Raw genomic sequence first — 21,295 nt, 5'->3', positions numbered from 1 at the left:
TATCAACTTGGAAAGGTATCGTCACCGTATCTTCTTTCGTCTTGCCGTCAACCTAATGTAAAAGCAGAAGCAACCGGTTCATCTAAGGCTAGGCGACGTCGCGCTTACAGGTTGCCGACCGCGCGCATACGTGCAAGGGTGGACGAAGAGACGTACTCGGGTATGGACTATGGAGAGACGTAAATGCGGGGATGCAAGTTGACCACGTACCGCACCACGGTCCGTAAGCTTGTCCCGAGGCGAGGCGATTACGATACGATTCCGATTATTATGCGTTCTGAGGAGTTTCATACATAGAATACGACCACCCATACGGTAAGCGCTGTGTAAGGTATTAGTGGAAGGTCCAGGTTCGATTCCTGGCATGGGTTTAGAATTTTATAATTTCTAAAGTGGTCTGGTTTGTTGGGAGGCTTTGAACATGGCTAGTTACCACCCTTCTGGCAAAAGCCGTGTCACCAAGCGATTTAGCGTTCCGTTACGACGCCGTGTAGAAACCAAAGTGGAATGGGTTTGACAAAAACTGCCATTCCAGGTTAGCCCGCTTCCATCATCACTTACCACCAGGTGAGATTGCAGTCAAGGGCTTGTATCTGAATAAAAAAACACTGGATGGCCCGAGTTGATACGGTGACGATCCCTTTCTGAGTTGATGTGTGTGCTATGACCTTTATGCGAACAGGCCTTGAGTGCTTACGGACTTCCGATGATTCACTTGTGGGAATGAGAATTCATCATACACAGAGATTTTAGCTAATTAACGTCAATTCTCAGAAATACTTATTCAGATTATCGAGTGTAACTTTTGTGCAATTCCAATTTGGGAACAGATTCAGATCGCTGGAATTAGATTAGATAGATGTGTACTAATGAGTGAATAATTTACAGAAGCAAAAGTTTTGTTCAATTTGCATAATAGGTAATATTCACATAACATGGTAAATTCTTTTGACGATTCAAAGTGAAAGTCAAAGTCAAAATCATTTATTCAAAATAGGTACAATTGTACTCCTTTTGATGGTCGAAATTGTTAAATTTGTACGATATAGTGGTGATAATTAATTACGTAACTTAAAGGGTTCCAAACACGCTCAAGTCAAAAGCACTTGTGAAAGTTAATGGTTAGTTAAGTGAATATAAATATATTTTTATTGCATTCTATAAACATTAGTAATTTTATGTAAGTAAAAATATTTTTTGCTAATAGCCCAGCGACAAAAATTATCCCAACTTTTCTTCAATTCGTGTTGCTTGCTAACTCGTTGCTAGTCTCAAAAATTCACTGAATGAATAAAATTATTTTGAATAATAAGTGTCTTCATTGCAAGAAATTAGTTCGTTAATAGAAGGCGATGTGAAAATAAAATGCAAGTTGGGTCTGGCAAAGTTAAAAATACCTTTAGGCATTTTATTAAGTGCTCTTTCCTCTGGGGATGCGCCGAGATCGATGTTCAATGTAGGTATTCCAAGTGAACTACATGCTTAGTATGAGATCTAACATTTCACCCATCGTTGATTTAAATCGACCGTCGAAAAAAAATAACGATGTCAGAATAAACTAGAGTGGGGAAACTCTCGGTTTGATGCTGAATCGACATAATTATGTCCAATACTACCTGATGCCCACGACTTGGTTCCCGTGGATATAGGTTTTTAAAAATCCCGTTCTACCGATTTTAATTTTGCGATTTTTTCGCTTGGAGCACTCGTTGTAAATGTATGGACAAATTTAAGCGTTAAAACAAGACAGTTAAGGTCTATTTTACTTTAAAGCTGAAGTGTTTAGATCCTCGAATTCGACCAACGTTGGTGTGATGTAAAATCTCATACTAAGCACACTGAAATGTATACGAATTCAATACTCTAATGCACCTTTTAAATATTTCTGTGTCAAAGTATCTATTCACGAGTATTAGGCTAGTCAGAGTTTTTGAAAATAGCGTTTAGCGTAAGGTACGGTTTCGAGAGGTATTTGTTAGAGCGGTGTCTCTAATAAATATTTTGGCGATTCAAAAGCAATTGTAAAAGTTAACTTGAATAAAAGTTTAAAAGGATATAACACTTAGGGGTGGCTCAAAACTCAATAGTTATTACAGACAGGTAAAAGAGAAATTTTCACGTTTGAAATTAACAGAGAATGAAAATGTTCTGCAATCTGCAATCGCGTACAAATGAAATCAAATACTTTAATACTTTTAACTTTGCACGGTCGTTGGCTCAAAAGTTCGGGCCGGTATTTGCATTGGCAACTTTTCCGCTAAGCTATGACGATTGATCGAGTTTCTTTTTAACCCCCAACCCAAAAAGAGGGGTGTTATAAGTTTGACCTGTGTATCTGTCTGTGGCATCGTAGCTCCTAAACGAATGAACCGATTGTTATTTAGTTTTTTTTTTGTTTGAGAGGCGGCTCGGTAGATAGCTGGTATTCATTTTCACATAGCCTTCGAACGATTTCTAGCATTCCAGTATGATTGCGCATTGAAGCTGAGTTAGGTATTCAGATTAAAACTGTCATATTATACTCGTAATTATATCTTCCAGATTGTGAGTTTCCATCTCGGCTTGTCACTTACAACCAGATGAGATCACTGCAGTCATGCGTTACCTACTGTTTTCGGATTAAAGACCAGTCAAGTGTGAGTTGGATCCGCGCACCGAGGGTTCCGTATCTTAAAAGGATACGTGTAATTATTATTTTGATGATTTTGTTATCTCCACCTGAAAATATAATTCTTATAACTCTGTAACAGGAATAAAATATTCTTTTATGTCATATAATTACAAATTAACAATTTATTTTATTTTATGTGAGATCTTGCTTCTTACTTTTCATAATTGTAGGTTAAAGGGAAACATACTAGGTATAATATGCCTAGGTTTTTTATTTGCTCAAGGCGCACATAACTCCGAAAAGTTAGAGGTTCCTACGTGCCTGGGACCCAACTTCCTGAGTAAGAAGCGGATGTCTTAACCACTAGTGACTAGACTATTAAGGTTAGGTGCTTTCATGCTTGAAAACCTACTATGATTAATCTATGAAGGATAAAGTATAAAAATGAAAATATGACAGCTTTTGACAGACGGCCATGATTAACACAGGCGGCATTTAGTGAATACACTCCTCACATAAAAACTGTTAACTTTTATTGGCCATACATCAAACAATCCATAAATTCAGTCCCTGGCGGATTCAATATTTATCGACGCTTTGATAGGCGCAGGGTTTCATGGCTGTTATTTTTGTAAATAGAATTAAATGGGGTGTCAAAACTGTTCTCGACAATAAAGTTAACACCTTTACACGTATTATGTCGATATTATGTTTGGAGTTCTCCCAAAAAAAGTGAAAAGTAACCTATCTACTTTAACAAAATAAAAAAAATGTCGAATAGAAATCACACTATTACACTAATATTATAAAAGCGAAAGTTTGTGTGTGTGTGTGTGTGTATGTTTGTTACTCCTTCACGCAAAAACTACTAGATGGATTTGGCTGTTGGAATAGAGATAGATAATATCCTGGATTAGCACATAGGCTACTTTTTATCCCGGAAAATCAAAGAGTTCCCACGGGATTTCGAAAAACCTAAATCCACGCGGACGAAGTCGTGGGCATCGGCTAGTAACAACATAAAGTAAACCTGCAACCTGATGGTTCTAATAACGTTCTCAAAAAGGAGTGTAGAGTCTACCACCTATCATCTGTGTAGAGTATGTAAATGCACATTTGGCCATCATGGTGGACTCTGGCCTAAAAAGTTAGAGGTACCTACCTACCTACGTGTCGATCGAACTATCACCGCTAAAGTAAACGTGCAACCTGCTATGGTACTAATAATGTTCTCAAAAAGGAGTGTATATACTCTACCATCTATCATCTACTAAAGGATGCCCGCGACTTATGGTCCGCGTGGATTTAGGTTTTTAAAGATCCCGTGGGAACTGTTTGATTTTCCGGGATAAAATACCTATTTCAATTACAGGGACAGGTACCTAGGTAACAAATCTGTTAAGCGGATGGGTATTTAGGAATCCCATGGGAACTCTTTGATTTTCTCATTTTGATACGGGTTTGACCATGGATTTGAAAGGATAGGTTGATCATGATGGTGTATAATAGAGAACGGGAGGCTCATTGAGTGATGCTGCACCAGGCCTCCGACAAGCTTAGCACGCCGCTGGCATAAGAACATGCTACTTCTTAAGGTATATTATGCTGGTAACTGGTAAGAAGAATACCCGGCTGAGTTTGTTATGGGGCTATTCTCAGTAACCCTCGTAGCTTTAGTTTTTCTATGTAATTAATTATTACCACTATATCATCTTACAAATCTAACAATTCTAACTATCAAAAGGTGTACTTATAAAGTTTTGAGTTTGAGTTTGAAGTAGCATAGGTAGATAGGTGTAGAACATCGACCTCCTTATCAAGTCCCTAGCCGACGAGGGATTTAGGGGGGCGATTGCAATTATCTTTATTGTACAGAATATAAACAGCGCACGTTTCAGCGGCAGCCGACCCAATAACTTCAAATATTATGATGTTAATGTTTCAGGCGACGTGTACTGCACGCGCCGCACTCCAACTTAAGTTTATAAATAGATTGCACATCGCTTCTATGTGTTTAGTGTAAGGAGCTTTTTCAGTGGAGCCGGCGAATGGCGATCGGCCAGTCGACGCGAACACCTCGCCGCGCCGCCCGGCCGCTCGCACTCCCGCCGAAACGAGCCGCGAACTTTTTTTTTCGATTCAACTTTTTGACACGCGAAAGTTTTCGACGGATCGCATCCGACAGTGGGCCAGCGCGCGGGCCGGCGACGCGCGCGACACCCTAGTGAGTGCAGACAAAACCGAACGTGTTAAACGCTCAGTAATCACCGCGGCGCGTAACCGTGTTTCAAAAATAAAACGTTGCCGATTCGAAACCGGAGCACCTCGAAGGTTAATGACAAAATAAAAAGCGTGCATTAAATTGTGTGTCCGAGCGGTCGTCACTGGATGTGAGGCGATCTGCGTCGCGGCCACGTGAGTGTATTGTCAGGCGTATTTCTGTACGTTACTACTACAGGTTTGTTGTGATGTTCCGGTTCAAATATTCGAAATTAACAGCCAATATATCGGTCAGTCGTAAAGAAGCTATTCGAATCAAATACCGAAATCTCGAAATCATAGTCGATTTCGTTCGAGTCGACTACCGTCACGTAAACTCGTCTATGGGCTATAAAACAGGGTAAAGCACCTACTTTGAACAATGAAAACATATTTTATAACCCTATTCCTTAACCGTCATATAATCTGTCTTCACGGTTCACGGTTGCGTGGAGAAAAGTTCTGATTTCGACGAACGCGGGAGCCAGGTTGGTACGTAATTTACGTGGTGTTGCGAAACGTACATCGTCGTACCGCGATAATGCTCCATAGTTCATCGCACGGGGCGTTTGGACAATGTTGACCCATATCGGCGGAGTAGAACGGCCGAATTACAATGTACTACATTAAACACTCACTAATCATGTTTTTCAGGCTACGGCGACGTCCGGCCGTCCGAATTGTCTTTGCTTATGAACACAAACAGGGCTTGTTGGACGATTACATCTGTACAGTTATTTTATTAATTACATTAATTTTCCGGGCAAACTGTCAGTTTTCAAAAAAATCTGTTGTTAATACGATTAAAAAAGTTTCATTTACGCCAGCGCAACTTAGTGGGACGTTGGGGCAGGCCACAGGGCCGTATGGTATAAATGCACAGTTTTTCGATAACTTTTTCAGTAGAGTTTGCTTTCCACACCTAACATCAGACCTGACATAGAGTCACTATAAACTACTAGACATTTCAAAAGAGCCTAGGCTTAACCATTATATACGCTAATTTTTAATCTAGAAAGGCAAAAGCTACTTTAGCCTGCGAGAAAATACCTTAGTGTCAGCACAGAATGTACTTAATTATTTATTAATAGGAACTCTTAGTTTTTAACTGAAATTTCACGCACGAAATAGCAGGAAACAGCTAGTCGCGGCTGTAGTAAATAACTCGACGCGTTTATTAGACTTTATTATAATGCATCAAACCATTCTTCCTGACATTAAAGACTGCTAAAAGAAATATACTATTACCAATTTAGATAGTGGTGATCTTACTTATTCGTATTCATACCTATCCACATTCAGGCAGTGTTCAATTGATGGACTTGTTGTCGGCGCTTGCGTGAAGATTTCTGACATAATTAACTACCTTATGGGGTGCAAGCATGTATCCATTAAATGCATTTCCAACAGGTACTTACGTCGAACAATAATGTTAATATAGCTAACTTACCATTACAAGAACAAAATAATTTTTCTTTCTTTTTGAAAAGCAACGGGGGGAAAGCTGCTGAAAGTACTTATTTTAAATCGTATATACCTCAACTGTTTATAAAATTTTATTAAAATGTATTAACCCATTCTCCCTGACGTAAAAGACTGCTAAACGAAATATTTTATTGCGGAGTCCCTCATCGGAACTGTTTCCTCACTATTTTTCACGCGCAGTGGGAAAATGTGGACGGAATTAGTCACTAATCTTTGCTCTCGTATTTTATTTATGGCGATATTAAATTGGTTGTATATCTGCTCGTTATTTGTGCGTTTAACTTTGTATAGTTGTTGTCAGCACTTGCGTGAAGGTTTCCGATTTCGTAGCATCAACGTATACACAAGTTGTTCTGAAAAGCATATCGGTCATTAGGTGTTATGCATTTATAGCTTAATTTTATATTATACAACATAATATAAAATATATCCAAATGTATTACAGCACCCGATATAGAGAAAAAAATTCGTATATATACCATTTTGTGACGTGTTTATAAAACTTTACAGTAATGTATCAACCCATTCTCGAAATATTTTATTGCGGAGTCACTCATCGGAAGTGTTTTCCTCGCTATTTTCCACGCGCAGTGGGGAAATGTGGACGGAATTAGTCACTAATCTTTTCTCTCGTATTTTATTTATGGGTTATAAAATTGTTTAAAATGTTGTTAAGGACCTCCTTGATGTTATCTGTCAACTTTATGTCCTCGTTCGGCTGTTTGGGGTCCGGTATTCGAGAATATTCTGATCAAATAGATAGCTAAACCGATATTACTCGTAGCTTTAGTTTTAAGTTTACGTAATTAATTATCACCATTACATCATCTTACAAATCCAACAATTGACAGTCTAAAAGTGTACGTGTCTACAATAGAAATCTACTTTGACTTTGACTTTGTTATGACTAGAAAGTGTGTCTGTATATCTGCTAGCTTTCACAAAGAGTTTCCACGGGATTTCAAAAACCTGATCCACTCGGAGGAAGTCGCGGGTATCTACTAGTACTAGTAAAAAGATTACAGACACACACACAAACACACACATACACGCACACACATACACATACACGCACACACACCTACACAGACAGACATAAACACACACGAAGTTTGGCCTTTATAATATTAGTGATTAGTGATTAGTGATTATAATTTTTGTTCTCATTTACTTACTTTATAAAATTAAATTATTATTTAGGTATACAATATGTCACAATAACATGTTCCATCCATCTTCCCACTTCTCCCAAGATAGCAGCAGTTGAGACACATTTCTTTGTGAACTATACACTATGTTCATACAATATCGTCGAATCAGTTCCCGTAGTGTTTTCCACCCCCTCAACTTGAATGAAACTTCATACGTCAGAGAAACCCACAAAGCTTTCTTTATACGCTACACTTTATTACTTTCGTGTTTTTTAGTATTTGTTTACATTTACACTAATATTATAAAGAGGTAAAGTTTGTAAGTTTGTATGTAGGGTGTAGCCTCCGAAACCAATAATCTGATAAAGAGCTAAGTAGCTACATTATCCCCTAGGCTACAATTATATTATCATGCGGATGAAATCGTGAGAAAATGCTATATCTACGAAATTCTATATCTATCTATCTATATCAGATAGCGATATCTACTCGCGTTACGCAACTTCCAGGTATTCTTTATCTAACGATTATTCGTTTGACATTAATTGTCAGTTTAAATATTGGGAATTTGTCAAATTGTCAAATTTATCCGTCAGATAAAGTTTATCCAGCGGCTGTGAAAGAGACCATTAGACTTTTTAACAGTAAAATTTACAGGATGATGTCCGCGACTTCGACTGCGTAAATTTTAGATTTTTAAAAATCACATGAAAACTCTTTGATATTCCTGAATAACAAGTGTAAATTAAAAATTTATAACACCCCGACAAGAGAAGGTTACAGTAACTAGAAAGGAGCTGATAACTTTCAAACGGCTGAACCGATTTTCTTGGATTATAGCTAAGAACACTCTCGATCAAGCCACCTTTCAAACAAAAAAACTAATTATAATCGGTTCACTAGTTTAGGAGCTACGATGCCACAGATAGATACACAGATACACAGGTCAAACTTATAACACCCCTCTTTTTGGGTCGGGGGTTAAAAAGTTGCCTTTGTCACTTCCAGGTCTTTGAGTTATTGCCAATAATTTAACTCCGATTGAATTCTTTGGCCTGGGAGAAGTCGCTGGCGTTCAAGTTCTGTGGGAATTCTTTAATTTTCCAGGATAAAAAGTAGCTTTTATCACTCTCCAGGTCTTTAACTATCTCCATGTAATAAAATTGTACCTATATTTTGTTGAGCTTTGTATGTGTTTTTCTGTACTAATTTTGTGGTGTACAATAAAAGTATATTCATTCATTCATTCCTTCCATGCAAAAAATCACTTCGATCTCTTGATCCGTTGCAGTGTGATTGAAGTATTAACGTATTCCGTATTTGAGTGGAGCGGTAACATATCAATGCCCCAAAGATTCGGATCAATTAGGCGGAAGCAGCCCGCCCCGGCCAGCGGTACTTACAGATTACTTAGCGCTCCTGCATTTGAATTATTGCCAATAATTTAACTCCGATTCAATTCCTTGGCCTGGGCATTAGTTCGCTGCTGTCGGGGAGAGCCATGCATAATTTACTCCGACTGCATCGCCGAGCCTTGGAGCCATTGTTAAAGTTAGTAATCACTACTCGTATCACACTTCACACTATCACACTTCACACTATCACACTAATATTATAAAGGCGAAAGTTTGTGTGTGTGTGTGTTTGTATATGTTTGTTACTCCTTCACGCAAAAACTACTGAACAAATTGGGCAGAAATTTAGAATAGAGATTATCATATGGATTAGCACATACACTTTTTATCCCAGAAAATAGAAAATATTCCACAGGATTTTTAAACCTAAATCCACGCAAACGAAATCGCGGGCATCATCTAGTATTGTTATTAATTTTAACGATGATTGCAGAAAAATATATCTGAATGCTTGGTCATTAGATAAATATGAAAACAAATGCACCAAAGGCCTTTGTTTTTACATGTCCCGAACGTTATCCCGATATATGATTCGTAAATACCATCAATATTTTTCCGTCTCGTACTGTCTAATAGAGCTTGCTATAAAGTATCGATATTGAGAAAATACCGAAATATATTTTTGTCTCGATAAAATATAAATTCAATTTTTAAAATTTAACTTTATGAGTTCAAATCATATAATTTTTTATGTTCGTAGTGGGTATTTGTGGTTCTAATAAAGTTAATCAAATTAAAATATTTATAAGCTCTAACTTATCACGGCGAGTATAGGTATTTTAATTTGTCTAGACTCTAGAGATTTTAAATTCAAAAATTTCAAAATTCAAAATATTTTATTCAATTAGACTTTTACAAGTTCTTTTGAATCGTCAAAAGCATCCACCACTGGTTTGGAATGCCTTTCCTACCGAGAAGAACCAGCAAGAAACTCGGCGGTTGCTCTTTTAAAACAAGCGACATCTTTGATTTGGATGAGCGTAGAGCAGAAATATCGATAATTTAACAAAAATCGTATTTATCGTTGTACAATGCACATGCTTGGTATTTACATTACATTAGGTTTTGTAATCCACGAGATAAATCTTAAATCAGTAATAAAATATGTTATATTTTTAGTTTACGAAAATACAGAATTGCAAATATTCCTGCTACAATTGTAATAGTCTATTAATTATTTTATTTTAATTATTATTAGTATCGATACTTTGCACTGCTCAGGTTCATCACTAGACATAATGTTCTGAGAACGGGTTGATACAACGGAATGAATCGGTTATCTAGCGGATTTTATTACAGTTTTGTTTTTATAACGTTTCCTACAACTGGGCTTTGGGAAGTTTACTGTCCATGTTTTGGTCATTTACAACAAGAATAGGAGAATTTTAGCGTTTATTTTTAACTGTGGAAAAATGTAAATTTTTAAATGCAATAGAACAGTTTCTTTTATAAGTACACAAAATTTAAACAGAAAAAAAAAACATTATTTTAATCACTTAAAAAGTTAAAATTTGAGAGCATAACTTTTATTCTATACCCAGAAATTAATTAGGAAGCGTTGATCATGGTAAGTGTTATAATACATACCTACTAGTTTAGTTTAAAACCCATGTTTGTACCATATAAATATACTTAAATAAGTAAATATAAACTGGTAATTTTTTTAAAGAAACTGTGGCAGTGTTCTAAATCCTAAAAAATAAACAATATCTCATTTCCTAATACCATTGAAAAATAAATAATTTCAATGATTAATAAGTGATTAAATACAAAACAAAATATCTTCATTTGAACGGTTCTATTATTTACATTTATAAATATAAAATTTATTAATGGATATAGATATGTATCAATATTTACGAGCGAAATCCTAAGAGCATAAAATACGAGCAGAACTCTCGAAATAGCTCAATCCCACAGTGTACAGGGCATACGGCCCACGGTCCGCGTAGATGCGATTAGAAGCACATAAATCAGCTGATGTACCGCGCTGTAAACGTCTGGGATTGCTTTTATGTTCCTCTAAACATATTAATATTTTATTTCTTTTGTTTAGAGATAGCCAAGATTTCTTTTCATAAGAAGTACAGTTGTATAAAGTAAGTACAGGTTCGGACCTAAAACAATTCCCTGGGGTACCCTAGCTATAATTAATTATTCAAGGGTCTGAATAGGGAATATCTTCTGGTAGGGAGGTCATTTGACTATTCGAAAATATTTTATTTATTTTGTTTAGAGATAGCCAAGATTTATTTTCATGAGAAGTACAGTTGTGAAAAGTAAGTACAGGTTCGGATCTAAAATAATTCCCTGGGGTACCCTAGCTATAATTAATTATTCAAGGGTCTGAATAGGGAATATTTTCTGGTAGGGAGGTCATTTAACTATTCAAAAATATTTTATTTATTTTGTTTAGAGATAGCCAAGATTTTTTATGAGAAATACAGTAGTATAGATTAAGTACAGGATCGGACCTAAGACCCAAAACAATTCCTTGGGGTACCTCAGCTTTAATTTATTTGAGGGTCTGAATATTGAATCGTCTTGTTGATATCTCTGGTAGATGGGTTATTTGACGATAAGTTTATTTGGAAATAAATAGTTTCTATTCTTGATAGAATCATGCGCTAATGCGCAACTGGTATTGTTTAGACTTTCTGAGCCGCACTCAGCACTTCTAGTACCAATCTTCAATGCAATTAATGTAACAATCTCAATTTTTAACCATTATTGACTAAAATTTACAGTATACACACATCCACATCAATTCATAGTAATCTAAGGGTAATTTCACATTGACAAAGAGTCGAAGCGAAACCAAGTGACGAATAAGTTGTGGAAACAGAGCTCAGTACTTACAGTATCCTACTGATATTATAAAGGCGAAAGTTTGTATGGATGGATATTTGTTACTCTTTCAACCAATAACTACTGTACGGATTTGGCTGAACACATAGGATAATTTTTATCCCGGAAAATCAATGAGTTCCCACGGGAACGAAGTCGTGGGCATAAGCTAGTGCTATATAAAACTGTAGATTGTTGTTTCTATTCAAATACACCTGGATTGATTGACATTGACACTGTGGCAATCGGAATCGGGACCGGAAAGAGTCATGAATTGAGGAACTAGATAGAATAGAACTTCTTAGACTCAAGCTTTATACCTTTACATAATACAAGGTTACAACCAAGGTTCATGGTAACAAAAATACCGCGGTAGGTAAAGATGCGATTGGAATCCCATAAATCAATCGATGTACCGGCAGTAAAGGCTCGGAACGGATTTTATGACCCTTGTGACCTCATGCAGGTGCCACCTACTTACTCTATACGGACATTTTAATATCAAAGACATGCATATTATATTAATACTTGCTTTTACCGCGACTATCACACTAATATTATAAAGGTGAAAGTTTGTGTGTATGTGTGCGTGTTTGTTACTCCATCACGCAAAAACTACTGGACGGATTTGGCTGAAATGCGGAATGGAGATAGATAATATCCAGGATTAGCACATAGGCTACTTTTTATCCCGGAAAATCAAAGAGTTCCCACGGGATTTTGAACCTAAATCGACTTCGTTCCCGGGCATCATCTAGTAAAAGACATTTGCTAATCCACCACGGTTCAGCATGAGTGGAATTTTTGAAAATCATTGAGGGGGTAGAATTTCTAAAAATTCTGAAACACAGAGTTCCTTATTTTTAACCCCCGACCCAAAAAGAGGGGTGTTATAAGTTTGACGTGTGTATCTGTGTATCTGTGTATCTGTGTGTCTGTGTATCTGTGTATCTGTGTATCTGTGTATCTGTCTGTGGCATCGTAGCGCCTAAACGAATGAACCGATTTTAATTTAGTTTTTTTTGTTTGAAAGGTGGCTTGATCGAGAGTGTTCTTAGCTATAATCTAAAAAAATCGGTTCAGCCGTTTAAGAGTTATCAGTTCTTTTCTAGTTTTCTTGTAGAAAAGAAGGTTAGATAACCGTTAGGTTCATAATATTATGTCAATTGACAAATGTCAAGCTGTCAAGATGGACGTTGCCTAAATACATAATTATTTATTTGAAAATGATGTTTTGGAAAACTCAAATACTTTGGATCGTCGGGGGTGTTATAAATTTTTAATTTACACTTGTTAACAAAAAGTTTAAATACCAATTTTGATTGATAAAACTTGAAAACTGACAGATTTTCATACAAACTTTCATCCCATATGTGAAATTTCTAAAAATCTTTTCTCATTGATCACCTACTTATGTTATAAAGGGAATTTACTATCAACACTTTAAGTTCATAGAGCAATAAGTTAATAATTTATTAATAGCTCTATGTTTCCCAGTTACTTAGGCTGTGTGCCGTCAGTCAGTCAGTCAGGATAAGTCTATCAACTAAAAAAATCTTTGAAACTAATGAAATATGCAGGCATAGAGAAAATAGTAGGTAGGGTAGTAATCACGTAAATATTTTAGAATGCAGTAAGCGGATGTTACTCATAAAATTACATTTAGAGCAAATTGAGAGGAAATGATAGATTAAACAGCGCATGGAAATAAAACGTGTGTTAAGTAATTAGATTTCTTGTGATTTTTAGTCCATCTGAGATTCGTCTGTTTTGCATTAAACATTATTGGTATGTCTAAGACCGTCACGCTTGATCATGATTAACCCAAAGTCGAATCACAACCGAGAACGTTCTCCTCGGAGAATAAGAAAGGTTTGGCCACAGTCTACCACGCTGGCCAAGAACATTGTAAAGAACTTTCAAGCATGCAGGTTTCCTCGATGTTTTTCTTTACCTCTAAATTCTTACTGTATTTCGAAATTTCCTTCAAGTGTAGGAAAACACTTTAAAAAACCGGCCAAGTGCGAGTCAGACTCACGCACTGAGGGTTCCGTACTCGTGTATTTTTTCCAACATTTTGCACGATAAATTAAAAAATATTATGCATAAAAATAAATAAAAATCTGTTTTAGAATGTACAGGTAGAGCCCTTTCATATGATAGGTACCCCACTTGGTATAGTTATCTTACTTTGAAAATTGAAACACATTTTTTTTTTAAATGATATAACCACAAATTTGCGGTTTTCAGATTTATTCCGGTACTTGTACTATAAGACGTACCTATCTGCCAAATTTCATGATTCTAGGTCAACGGGAAGTACCCTATAGATTTCCAGACGATGGACGGACGGACGGACAGACAGACAGACAGACAACAAAGTGATCCTATAAGGGTTCGGTTTTTCCTTTTGAGATACGGAACCCTAAAAACGCAAAACGTAGTATTTATTCTATACCTACCTACCGAGTGTATAAAATGTAGGTTCGAGGTAACGTGACCCTATTGAAAAGGCTTTATGCATGTAAATAGATAAATGTTTCCAAAATAGACTAAGGCAAGAGGGCCAAGTGCTGTCTGTAGGAATTTTTCGATAAGGACACAGCGCTGCGGTTTGGCGTCGCGGCCTAGCTCCTACATATTTAAGCTTCCTCGTGATGTTTTCTGCGAGACATTAAATATTAAGCTCGCAGGCTCAAAGAAGGACTCTTGTTTGAACAAACTGGAAGTCAGTAACCTCTAACTTGCATAGTAATACTACTTGAACTAGTAGTTCGTGAAATTTTTGATTAAGTGGTTTTTAAACTATGGGTAGGTATAAGTTTTTTTTTAACTCTGAGTATTAGCCATAGTCATAGTCATTTAATATTCATAATATACATTATACATCAATTAAAATTCAAATTCGTTTTTTTTTTAAATAATAACATGTCACAATATTTTTTCTTAAAATATGTTTTAATTTATTTACCCATGTAAACCTAACCTCTACCGGCTCTTTGCCCGGCCCATTGCCACTTCAGGTTCTATCTCCGACGATACAGCTTCAAAAAAAAAAACAGTAAATAAGTACTTTATAGAAAATGGTCGCCAAAAAGTTAAGCATACAATTAATTTAACTTCATTTCAGTTTACCTGCACCATATTTTGGATATAAATAGATAGTTTTGCTCACCAGTTCAACTTGTCAAGTTTAGATAAGACTCCTAGGTAAACTTGGCAAGGTTTCCTCCTTTATCTTTTGTTTATTTGTAACTATAGTGTCTCGCCCCGGCTTCGCACGGGTACAATGTACCTACATAGATACTACTCGGTGTCAGTGTGGGCATTTTGTTACATTTCAAAATAATAGACAGTATTTTTAACCCCCGACCTAAAAAGAGGGGTGTTATAAGTTTGACGTGTGTATCTGTGTATCTGTGTATCTGTCTGTGGCATCGTAGCGCCTAAACGAATGAACCGATTTTAATTTAGTTTTTTTTGTTTGAAAGGTGGCTTGATCGAGAGTGTTCTTAGCTATCATCCAAGAAAATCGGTTCAGCCGTTTGAAAGTTATCAGCTTTTTTCTAGTTACTGTAACCTTCACTTGTCGGGGGTGTTATAAATTTTTAATTTACACTTGTCGATGAAAGCGCTCAGTCGGCTTGTTGTCATTCGATATCTTGAACAATTATCGTCATACTAGAGGATGCCCGCGACTTCGTCCGGGCCTAGATGAATGCCTATGTCAATTTACAGGGACGCAAGCTACCTAAATCGGTTAAACGGATGGGTTTTAGGAATCCTGTGGGAAATCTTTGATTTTCCGGGAAAAAAGTAGCCTATGTCCGTCCCCGGGATATACCTAAGCTAACCCTGTACCTTTCGTCAGAATTGGTTAAACAGTTGGGCCGTGAAAAGGTAGCAGACAGATAGACGGACAGACAGATACACTTTCGCATTTACAATATTAGTATGGATGGATTTCGACAAAAGAAAACTTAATTCGCGACCTCAACATGGCATCTTCATCTCTCTCTCACGGAGCCATGGGTCTTAGTCAACCACGCTGACTAAGTGTGGATTGGCTGACTTCACACACCTTTGAGAACATTACGGAGAGCTTCGAGGCATGCAGATTTTCTTACGATATTTTCATATTTTCAATGTTTTTTTTTCATATTTTCTTAATAAATAGAAAATATCTCGTACAATAACTATTTATCGAATCTATAAATCGATTCGCAAGTTACGAGTAGGTAATGACTTCAGTAATGTTGTTTTGATGGTGCTTATGTAGTACACAGCGTCCCGTCATTTGACTAATGTGCGCCAGTTTTGGCACAAATTAGCCTCCTGCAAACGGACATAAATAATACCTATCTTTTTAAACGATTTTATTTTATTTAAAAAATTACATACAAAAAACCCTTTTTAATTCAAAGCTTCTTAATGATGCTCACGACTTTGTCCGCGTGGATTTATGTATTCAAAAATCCCGTGGGAACTCTTTGATTTTTCGGGATAGAAAGTAGCCTATGTCACTCTCCAGGTCTTTAACTATACCCATGCAAAAAATCACGTCGATCCGTGGCTCCGTTGACATGATTGGAGGACAAACCAATCACATTTTCGCATCACTACCCATTTTTTTAATCACTACCCATATTATTAGCACTACCCATATTAACACTACCCATAGTGAAAGTGTGTTAGTTGGTTTATTGGTTTGGTGGTTGTCCTTCAGTCACGCCGCAACAGTGTAACGTATCAGATTGATTTTTTGCATGGAAATAGCTAAGTACCTCAAGAGCAACATAGGCTACTTTTTATCCCGGAAAATTAAAGAGCTCCCAAAAAATTTCAATAACTTGTATCCACGCGGTCGAAATCGCTGGCATCAGCTAGTCCATAATGGGTACGTGTAGTGAGTCAATTGATCTAGTAAAATAATATGGCTGATATGCAATGAAGTTAGGTGCGTATTGTACGATGTTGCTATTGACAAGTGTAAATTAAAAATTTAAAACACCCCCGACAAGTGAAGGTTACAGTAATAACTAGAAAAGAGCTGATAACTTTCAAACGGCTGATCCGATTTTCTTAGATTATAGCTAAGAACACTCTCGATCAAGCCACCTTTCAAACAAAAAAAAAACTAAATTAAAATCGGTTCATTAGTTTAGGAGCTACGATGCCACAGACAGATACACACGTCAAACTTATAACAGCCCTCTTTTTGGGTCGGGGGTTAAAAATATTAAAGTTAGTTACTTTTCGAGATATAAGCGTGGTTCAATTTACACCATACTTTCCCCTACGTGTAGTGATGCAAGAACAAGAACAAGACAAAACAGAATATAATGCGGCTAATATTCAAAAATATGTCAAGTTTACTAGAAATAGTTACCAATATCGCGATAGAAATAGCGAAGTCATGAATATTCGTAGCCGGTGACCCGTGGCGAATAGGTCAAATATTTTATGCTAATCCAGCCCTTGTGGTCGTCTTCGGGCAATTTGCATATGCCAATGGGGCAGAAATTTTTTAGCCTACAGATAAGCGTAAAATAAAGTACCGCCAGCTTCGGCAGATTTTATCTCCGCAGTGCTCGTAGTAAAATGGTCTAGTTGCACTTATTCGTTGGTATAGTTGTTCCATTCCGTGCAGATTGAATAGGCGGACCAACAATGCATCGGCGATACCTCTGGTGCTGCAAATGTTCATGGGTGGATGTGTAATACCTGACCACCGTTGCTACATTGTGATATTTTTTTTAAAGCAACACAATGAGAAGTAGCAGAGAGTCATAAACTAGAATTTTTGACATTTTATAACAAACGCTCATTAAGAAAGAAGTAAAGTAAAGTAAAATATTAAAATAAAGAACTTTAGTTTAACCCCCAAGGCGGTTAAATAGGGGATGAAAATTAGTGTGAAAGTCCGTCATTTTTCAAAATACCCATATGAAATTCATACCCGTATGAAAATTTATATTTGGGGTTTTTAAGAGAAATAAAAAAGTGCACGTTTCAGGATTTTAGTGCACACCCACAACGATCGTCCAACAATTCATTCGAGCTAAGCCAGGGCGGGTTAGCCAGTAAAGCTAGTAAAGTATAATTACGGAATGATTCTGACAAGTGTGAAGAGCCCCAAAGCAGTTATAGTGCCTTTTGGCGAAGCGACTGGGGTTTGATTTATCGTAACTGCTACACAGGAGCGGAATAATAATTACGTGTGCTATGAATTATACCGTTTGGCATACTTTCAACGTTTTCCGCGAAAAAGTTCATTCCCAGTCCTTTAATCTGTTTTACGAATTTTTGAGTTTAAGTGCATAATTGATGATTCATATTTTTAGGGTTCCGTATCCGAAGGTTGCCTACGGGAGCCTATTGTTAACGGTCATTTTTAATCCCCGAACCAAAAAGAGGGGTGTTATAAGTTTGACGTGTGTATCTGTGTATCTGTCTGTGGCACCGTAGCGCCTAAACTAATGAACCGATTTTAATTTAGTTTTTTTTGTTTGAAAAGTGGCTTGATCGAGAGTGTTATTAGCTATAATCCAAGAAAATCGGTTCAGCCGTTTGAAAGTTATCAGCTCTTTTCTAGTTACTGTAACCTTCACTGGTCGGGGGTGTTATTTTTTTTTTTATTTACACTTGTACATTTTGTTTCTCAGAAACTAAGTAAGGTTCGCTAAGGCTCCGCTGTCCGTTCGTCTGTCCGTCTGTCTGTCAGCGGCTGTATCACATGTACCGTAATAGGTAGAGACTTAGAGAGTCGAATTTCTATTGCCATTCTAACAACAAATAATAAGAATTTCAAAATGGCCGCCATGAAAATTAAGTATAAATTAAAAACTAGTGTTATAACCCTTGTGTGAGAATCAGACTCGCACTTAACTGGGTGGGTTGAGGTCTCAGAATGAGAAGAGACCGAGAGAGCTTCCCGAGAACTTTTAGACTAGGCTGTCTGTCACAGTATAAAATTCATTAATTATATTTATCAGCATACAAAAGCCAAAGTGACAACTTTTAGAGACAATAAAAACAAAAATAGACACCCGTTTGTGAACAGCGCATAGCTACAACTTTGTCCCGAACATGGTACAGCTTAACAGCTTACATTTTAATCCACTGCTTGCCTCGCCTGTGGGACGTCAGCTGCCATAAAATCAATATGTTATAGCTAACTTTTTATGATTTTATAAGCCTACTTTGATTACTATTCCGTAAAACACGTGCAATTTTCCTCATCACCTTTTAAAGCTTTATTGACAAATTCAATCCATACTTACATACGAATATTATAAATACCAACTGTGTGTCTGTCTATTTACCTGTCTGACTTTTCGCGGCCCCATCTATTTAACCGATTTAACGAAATTCGGTACAGAGAAAGCTTGCATTCCACGGGCTTACTGCTCAGAAAATCAAAGAGTTTCCATGGAATTTTTAAATACCTTAATTCCACATAGATTAAAGTCGCGAGCTCATTTATTTGGTAACGGATAAGGCTTCTTCTTATATAGTTTTTACATACACATTGCGGAACCAACAGGATTCGAACCTGCGTTTTCTGGGATTCGCGCCCGACGTCCTGACCGCTATGCCATGGTACTATATTGTTCACTACGTACCTACTGCCGGTACCGCATTTTTTAATATGTATGTATAATTATACAGAAATTGCCTTGAAGTGTATGTAAAAGCACCTTAATAAAAAAATATAAATAGGCTTCTTATTATCCCGGAAAACCTACATCCACGCGTATGAAATCGCAAGCACCATCTAATTTTTAGAGCGAACAAGATACCTAATAATATAAGAGACATAAAACACACAAAATCCGTACAATACAATGTCTGGTACAGTGTTGAGTTTGAGCCGGTTGATGGCTCCCCTGTCGCCGTTTTGATCCGGCTGAAGTGCCCTTCATCTTAATTGTAGAGTCAATTACTTGGCGTTTCCCTTTTGTGGCGGTATCTTCCACCGAAAGACCAAATCAATGGCGCGACGATTAGCTCAGTTTTAAAATAGGTTGCAAAGTGTGAAGGGAATTTCATTGAATATCGAATGATTTCTTTTAAAACAAGTCGTGGCGTGCGGAAGTCCCTACAAGAGAACTAGGTATGTCTAGCGGTCTGTGAACGGTCTAGTAGATTAGGAACAAATTGGATGTGACAGACGAATAGACAGACAAGCAGGCACACGAGTGTCCTATAAGGGGTTTTTTTTTTGTTTTTATACGACGTTTTGAAAACGAACAAGTGTAAATTAAAAATTTATAACACCCCCGACTTGGACTATTCCGCGCCTACGATCCAAAGTATCCGAGTATCCGAGTTTTCCAAAACATCATTTTCAAATAAATAATTATGTATCTAGGCAACGTCCATCTTGATAGCTTGACATTTGTCAATTGATATAATATTATGAACCTAACGGTTATCTAACCTTATTTTCTACAAGAAAACTAGAAAAGAGCTGATAACTTTTAAACGGCTGAACCAATTTTTTTGGATTATAGCTAAGAACACTCTCGATCAAGCCACCTTTCAAACAAAAAAAACTAAATTAAAATCGGTTCATTCGTTTAGGCGCTACGATGCCACAGACAGATACACAGATACACAGACACACAGATACACACGTCAAACTTATAACACCCCTCTTTTTGGGTCGGGGGTTAAAAAGAGCTACAATGGATAAAAATATGTAAACGCAGTCCTACTGCCTACTCTACGACTTTTACTGACCGATTAAATATGACCTAAAGTCTCAGATAGGGATGAGCATTATTTTTACTTTTGAATAATTTTCATTTGGTGAAATCATTATTTTACTTCACAGTGATTTCACAGCTGATTTTTGACGGAAAGTGATTTTTCAATTTTCGTACCTACAATAGTTTGCTATTTTATGATCAAGATACACTGATATTTCACAGGTGGTTTTTCACGGAAAACAAACGTGTAATCATTCGCAAACTTTGTGAGATTTCGCTTCATGATTTTCCAAAGGCAACGGTACCAAGTGTTTCATACAAAAAGGTTTTTCATGTGATTTTTCACATGCTATTTGCGAAATGGCCCCTCTCTAGTCTCAGAATAAGTATTAATTCTTACACAATCGGCACTCCATCGATTTGGTCTTTTGGTCGAAGATTCTATAAAGGGAAACGACGAAGTAATTGACTCTTGCACAATTAAGGCGGAGAATGCTCCAGCCGGCTCAGGGCGGCCGTGGGTATTAGCCGGATTTTGTATCTTTTATAGCCCGCCGGCTGAATTATGAGCATGAACAATGCTATAAGATCTCCCGGGAAGATTTACTGCAACTCGGACTGAAATTTTCACGATCTAGTAAAACCCTTGTAAAAGTAACTAGTGATATTGGAAATCATGTAACTATTCACTCTTTAGATAGGTTTTTCAAGCTGGTTAGAATCAATAAGTGAATTGGAATGAAATTAATTTATTTTCCTACTTCAAACCGCCCAACGGACCTAAAGTAGTTTTCACTTCAATAAAATCTTATT

The 21,295-nt window shown here is 36.9% G+C and overlaps 1 protein-coding gene across 2 annotated transcripts in view; it reads left to right on the top strand.

Annotated features, from left to right (window-relative positions):
• The first annotated feature begins 4,674 nt into the window (after positions 1–4,674).
• LOC123864145 (innexin shaking-B-like) overlaps positions 4,675–21,295 on the top strand; it is a 75,583-nt gene continuing 58,962 nt past the window's right edge. Inside the window, exon 1 of one of the 2 annotated variants that reach the window (XM_045904420.1) lies at positions 4,675–4,942. The gene's annotated coding sequence lies outside the window, so the exon portion shown is untranslated. Of the gene's footprint in view, positions 5,070–21,295 lie in introns of both variants that reach the window. The other variant, XM_045904419.1, reaches the window with a different exon arrangement.

The sequence above is a fragment of the Maniola jurtina genome, chromosome 4 (genome assembly GCF_905333055.1).
Source record: "Maniola jurtina chromosome 4, ilManJurt1.1, whole genome shotgun sequence".
NCBI lineage: Eukaryota > Metazoa > Arthropoda > Insecta > Lepidoptera > Nymphalidae > Maniola > Maniola jurtina.
Note: the sequence above shows the minus strand (reverse complement) of the source record. Positions and strands in the feature narration are given on the sequence as shown.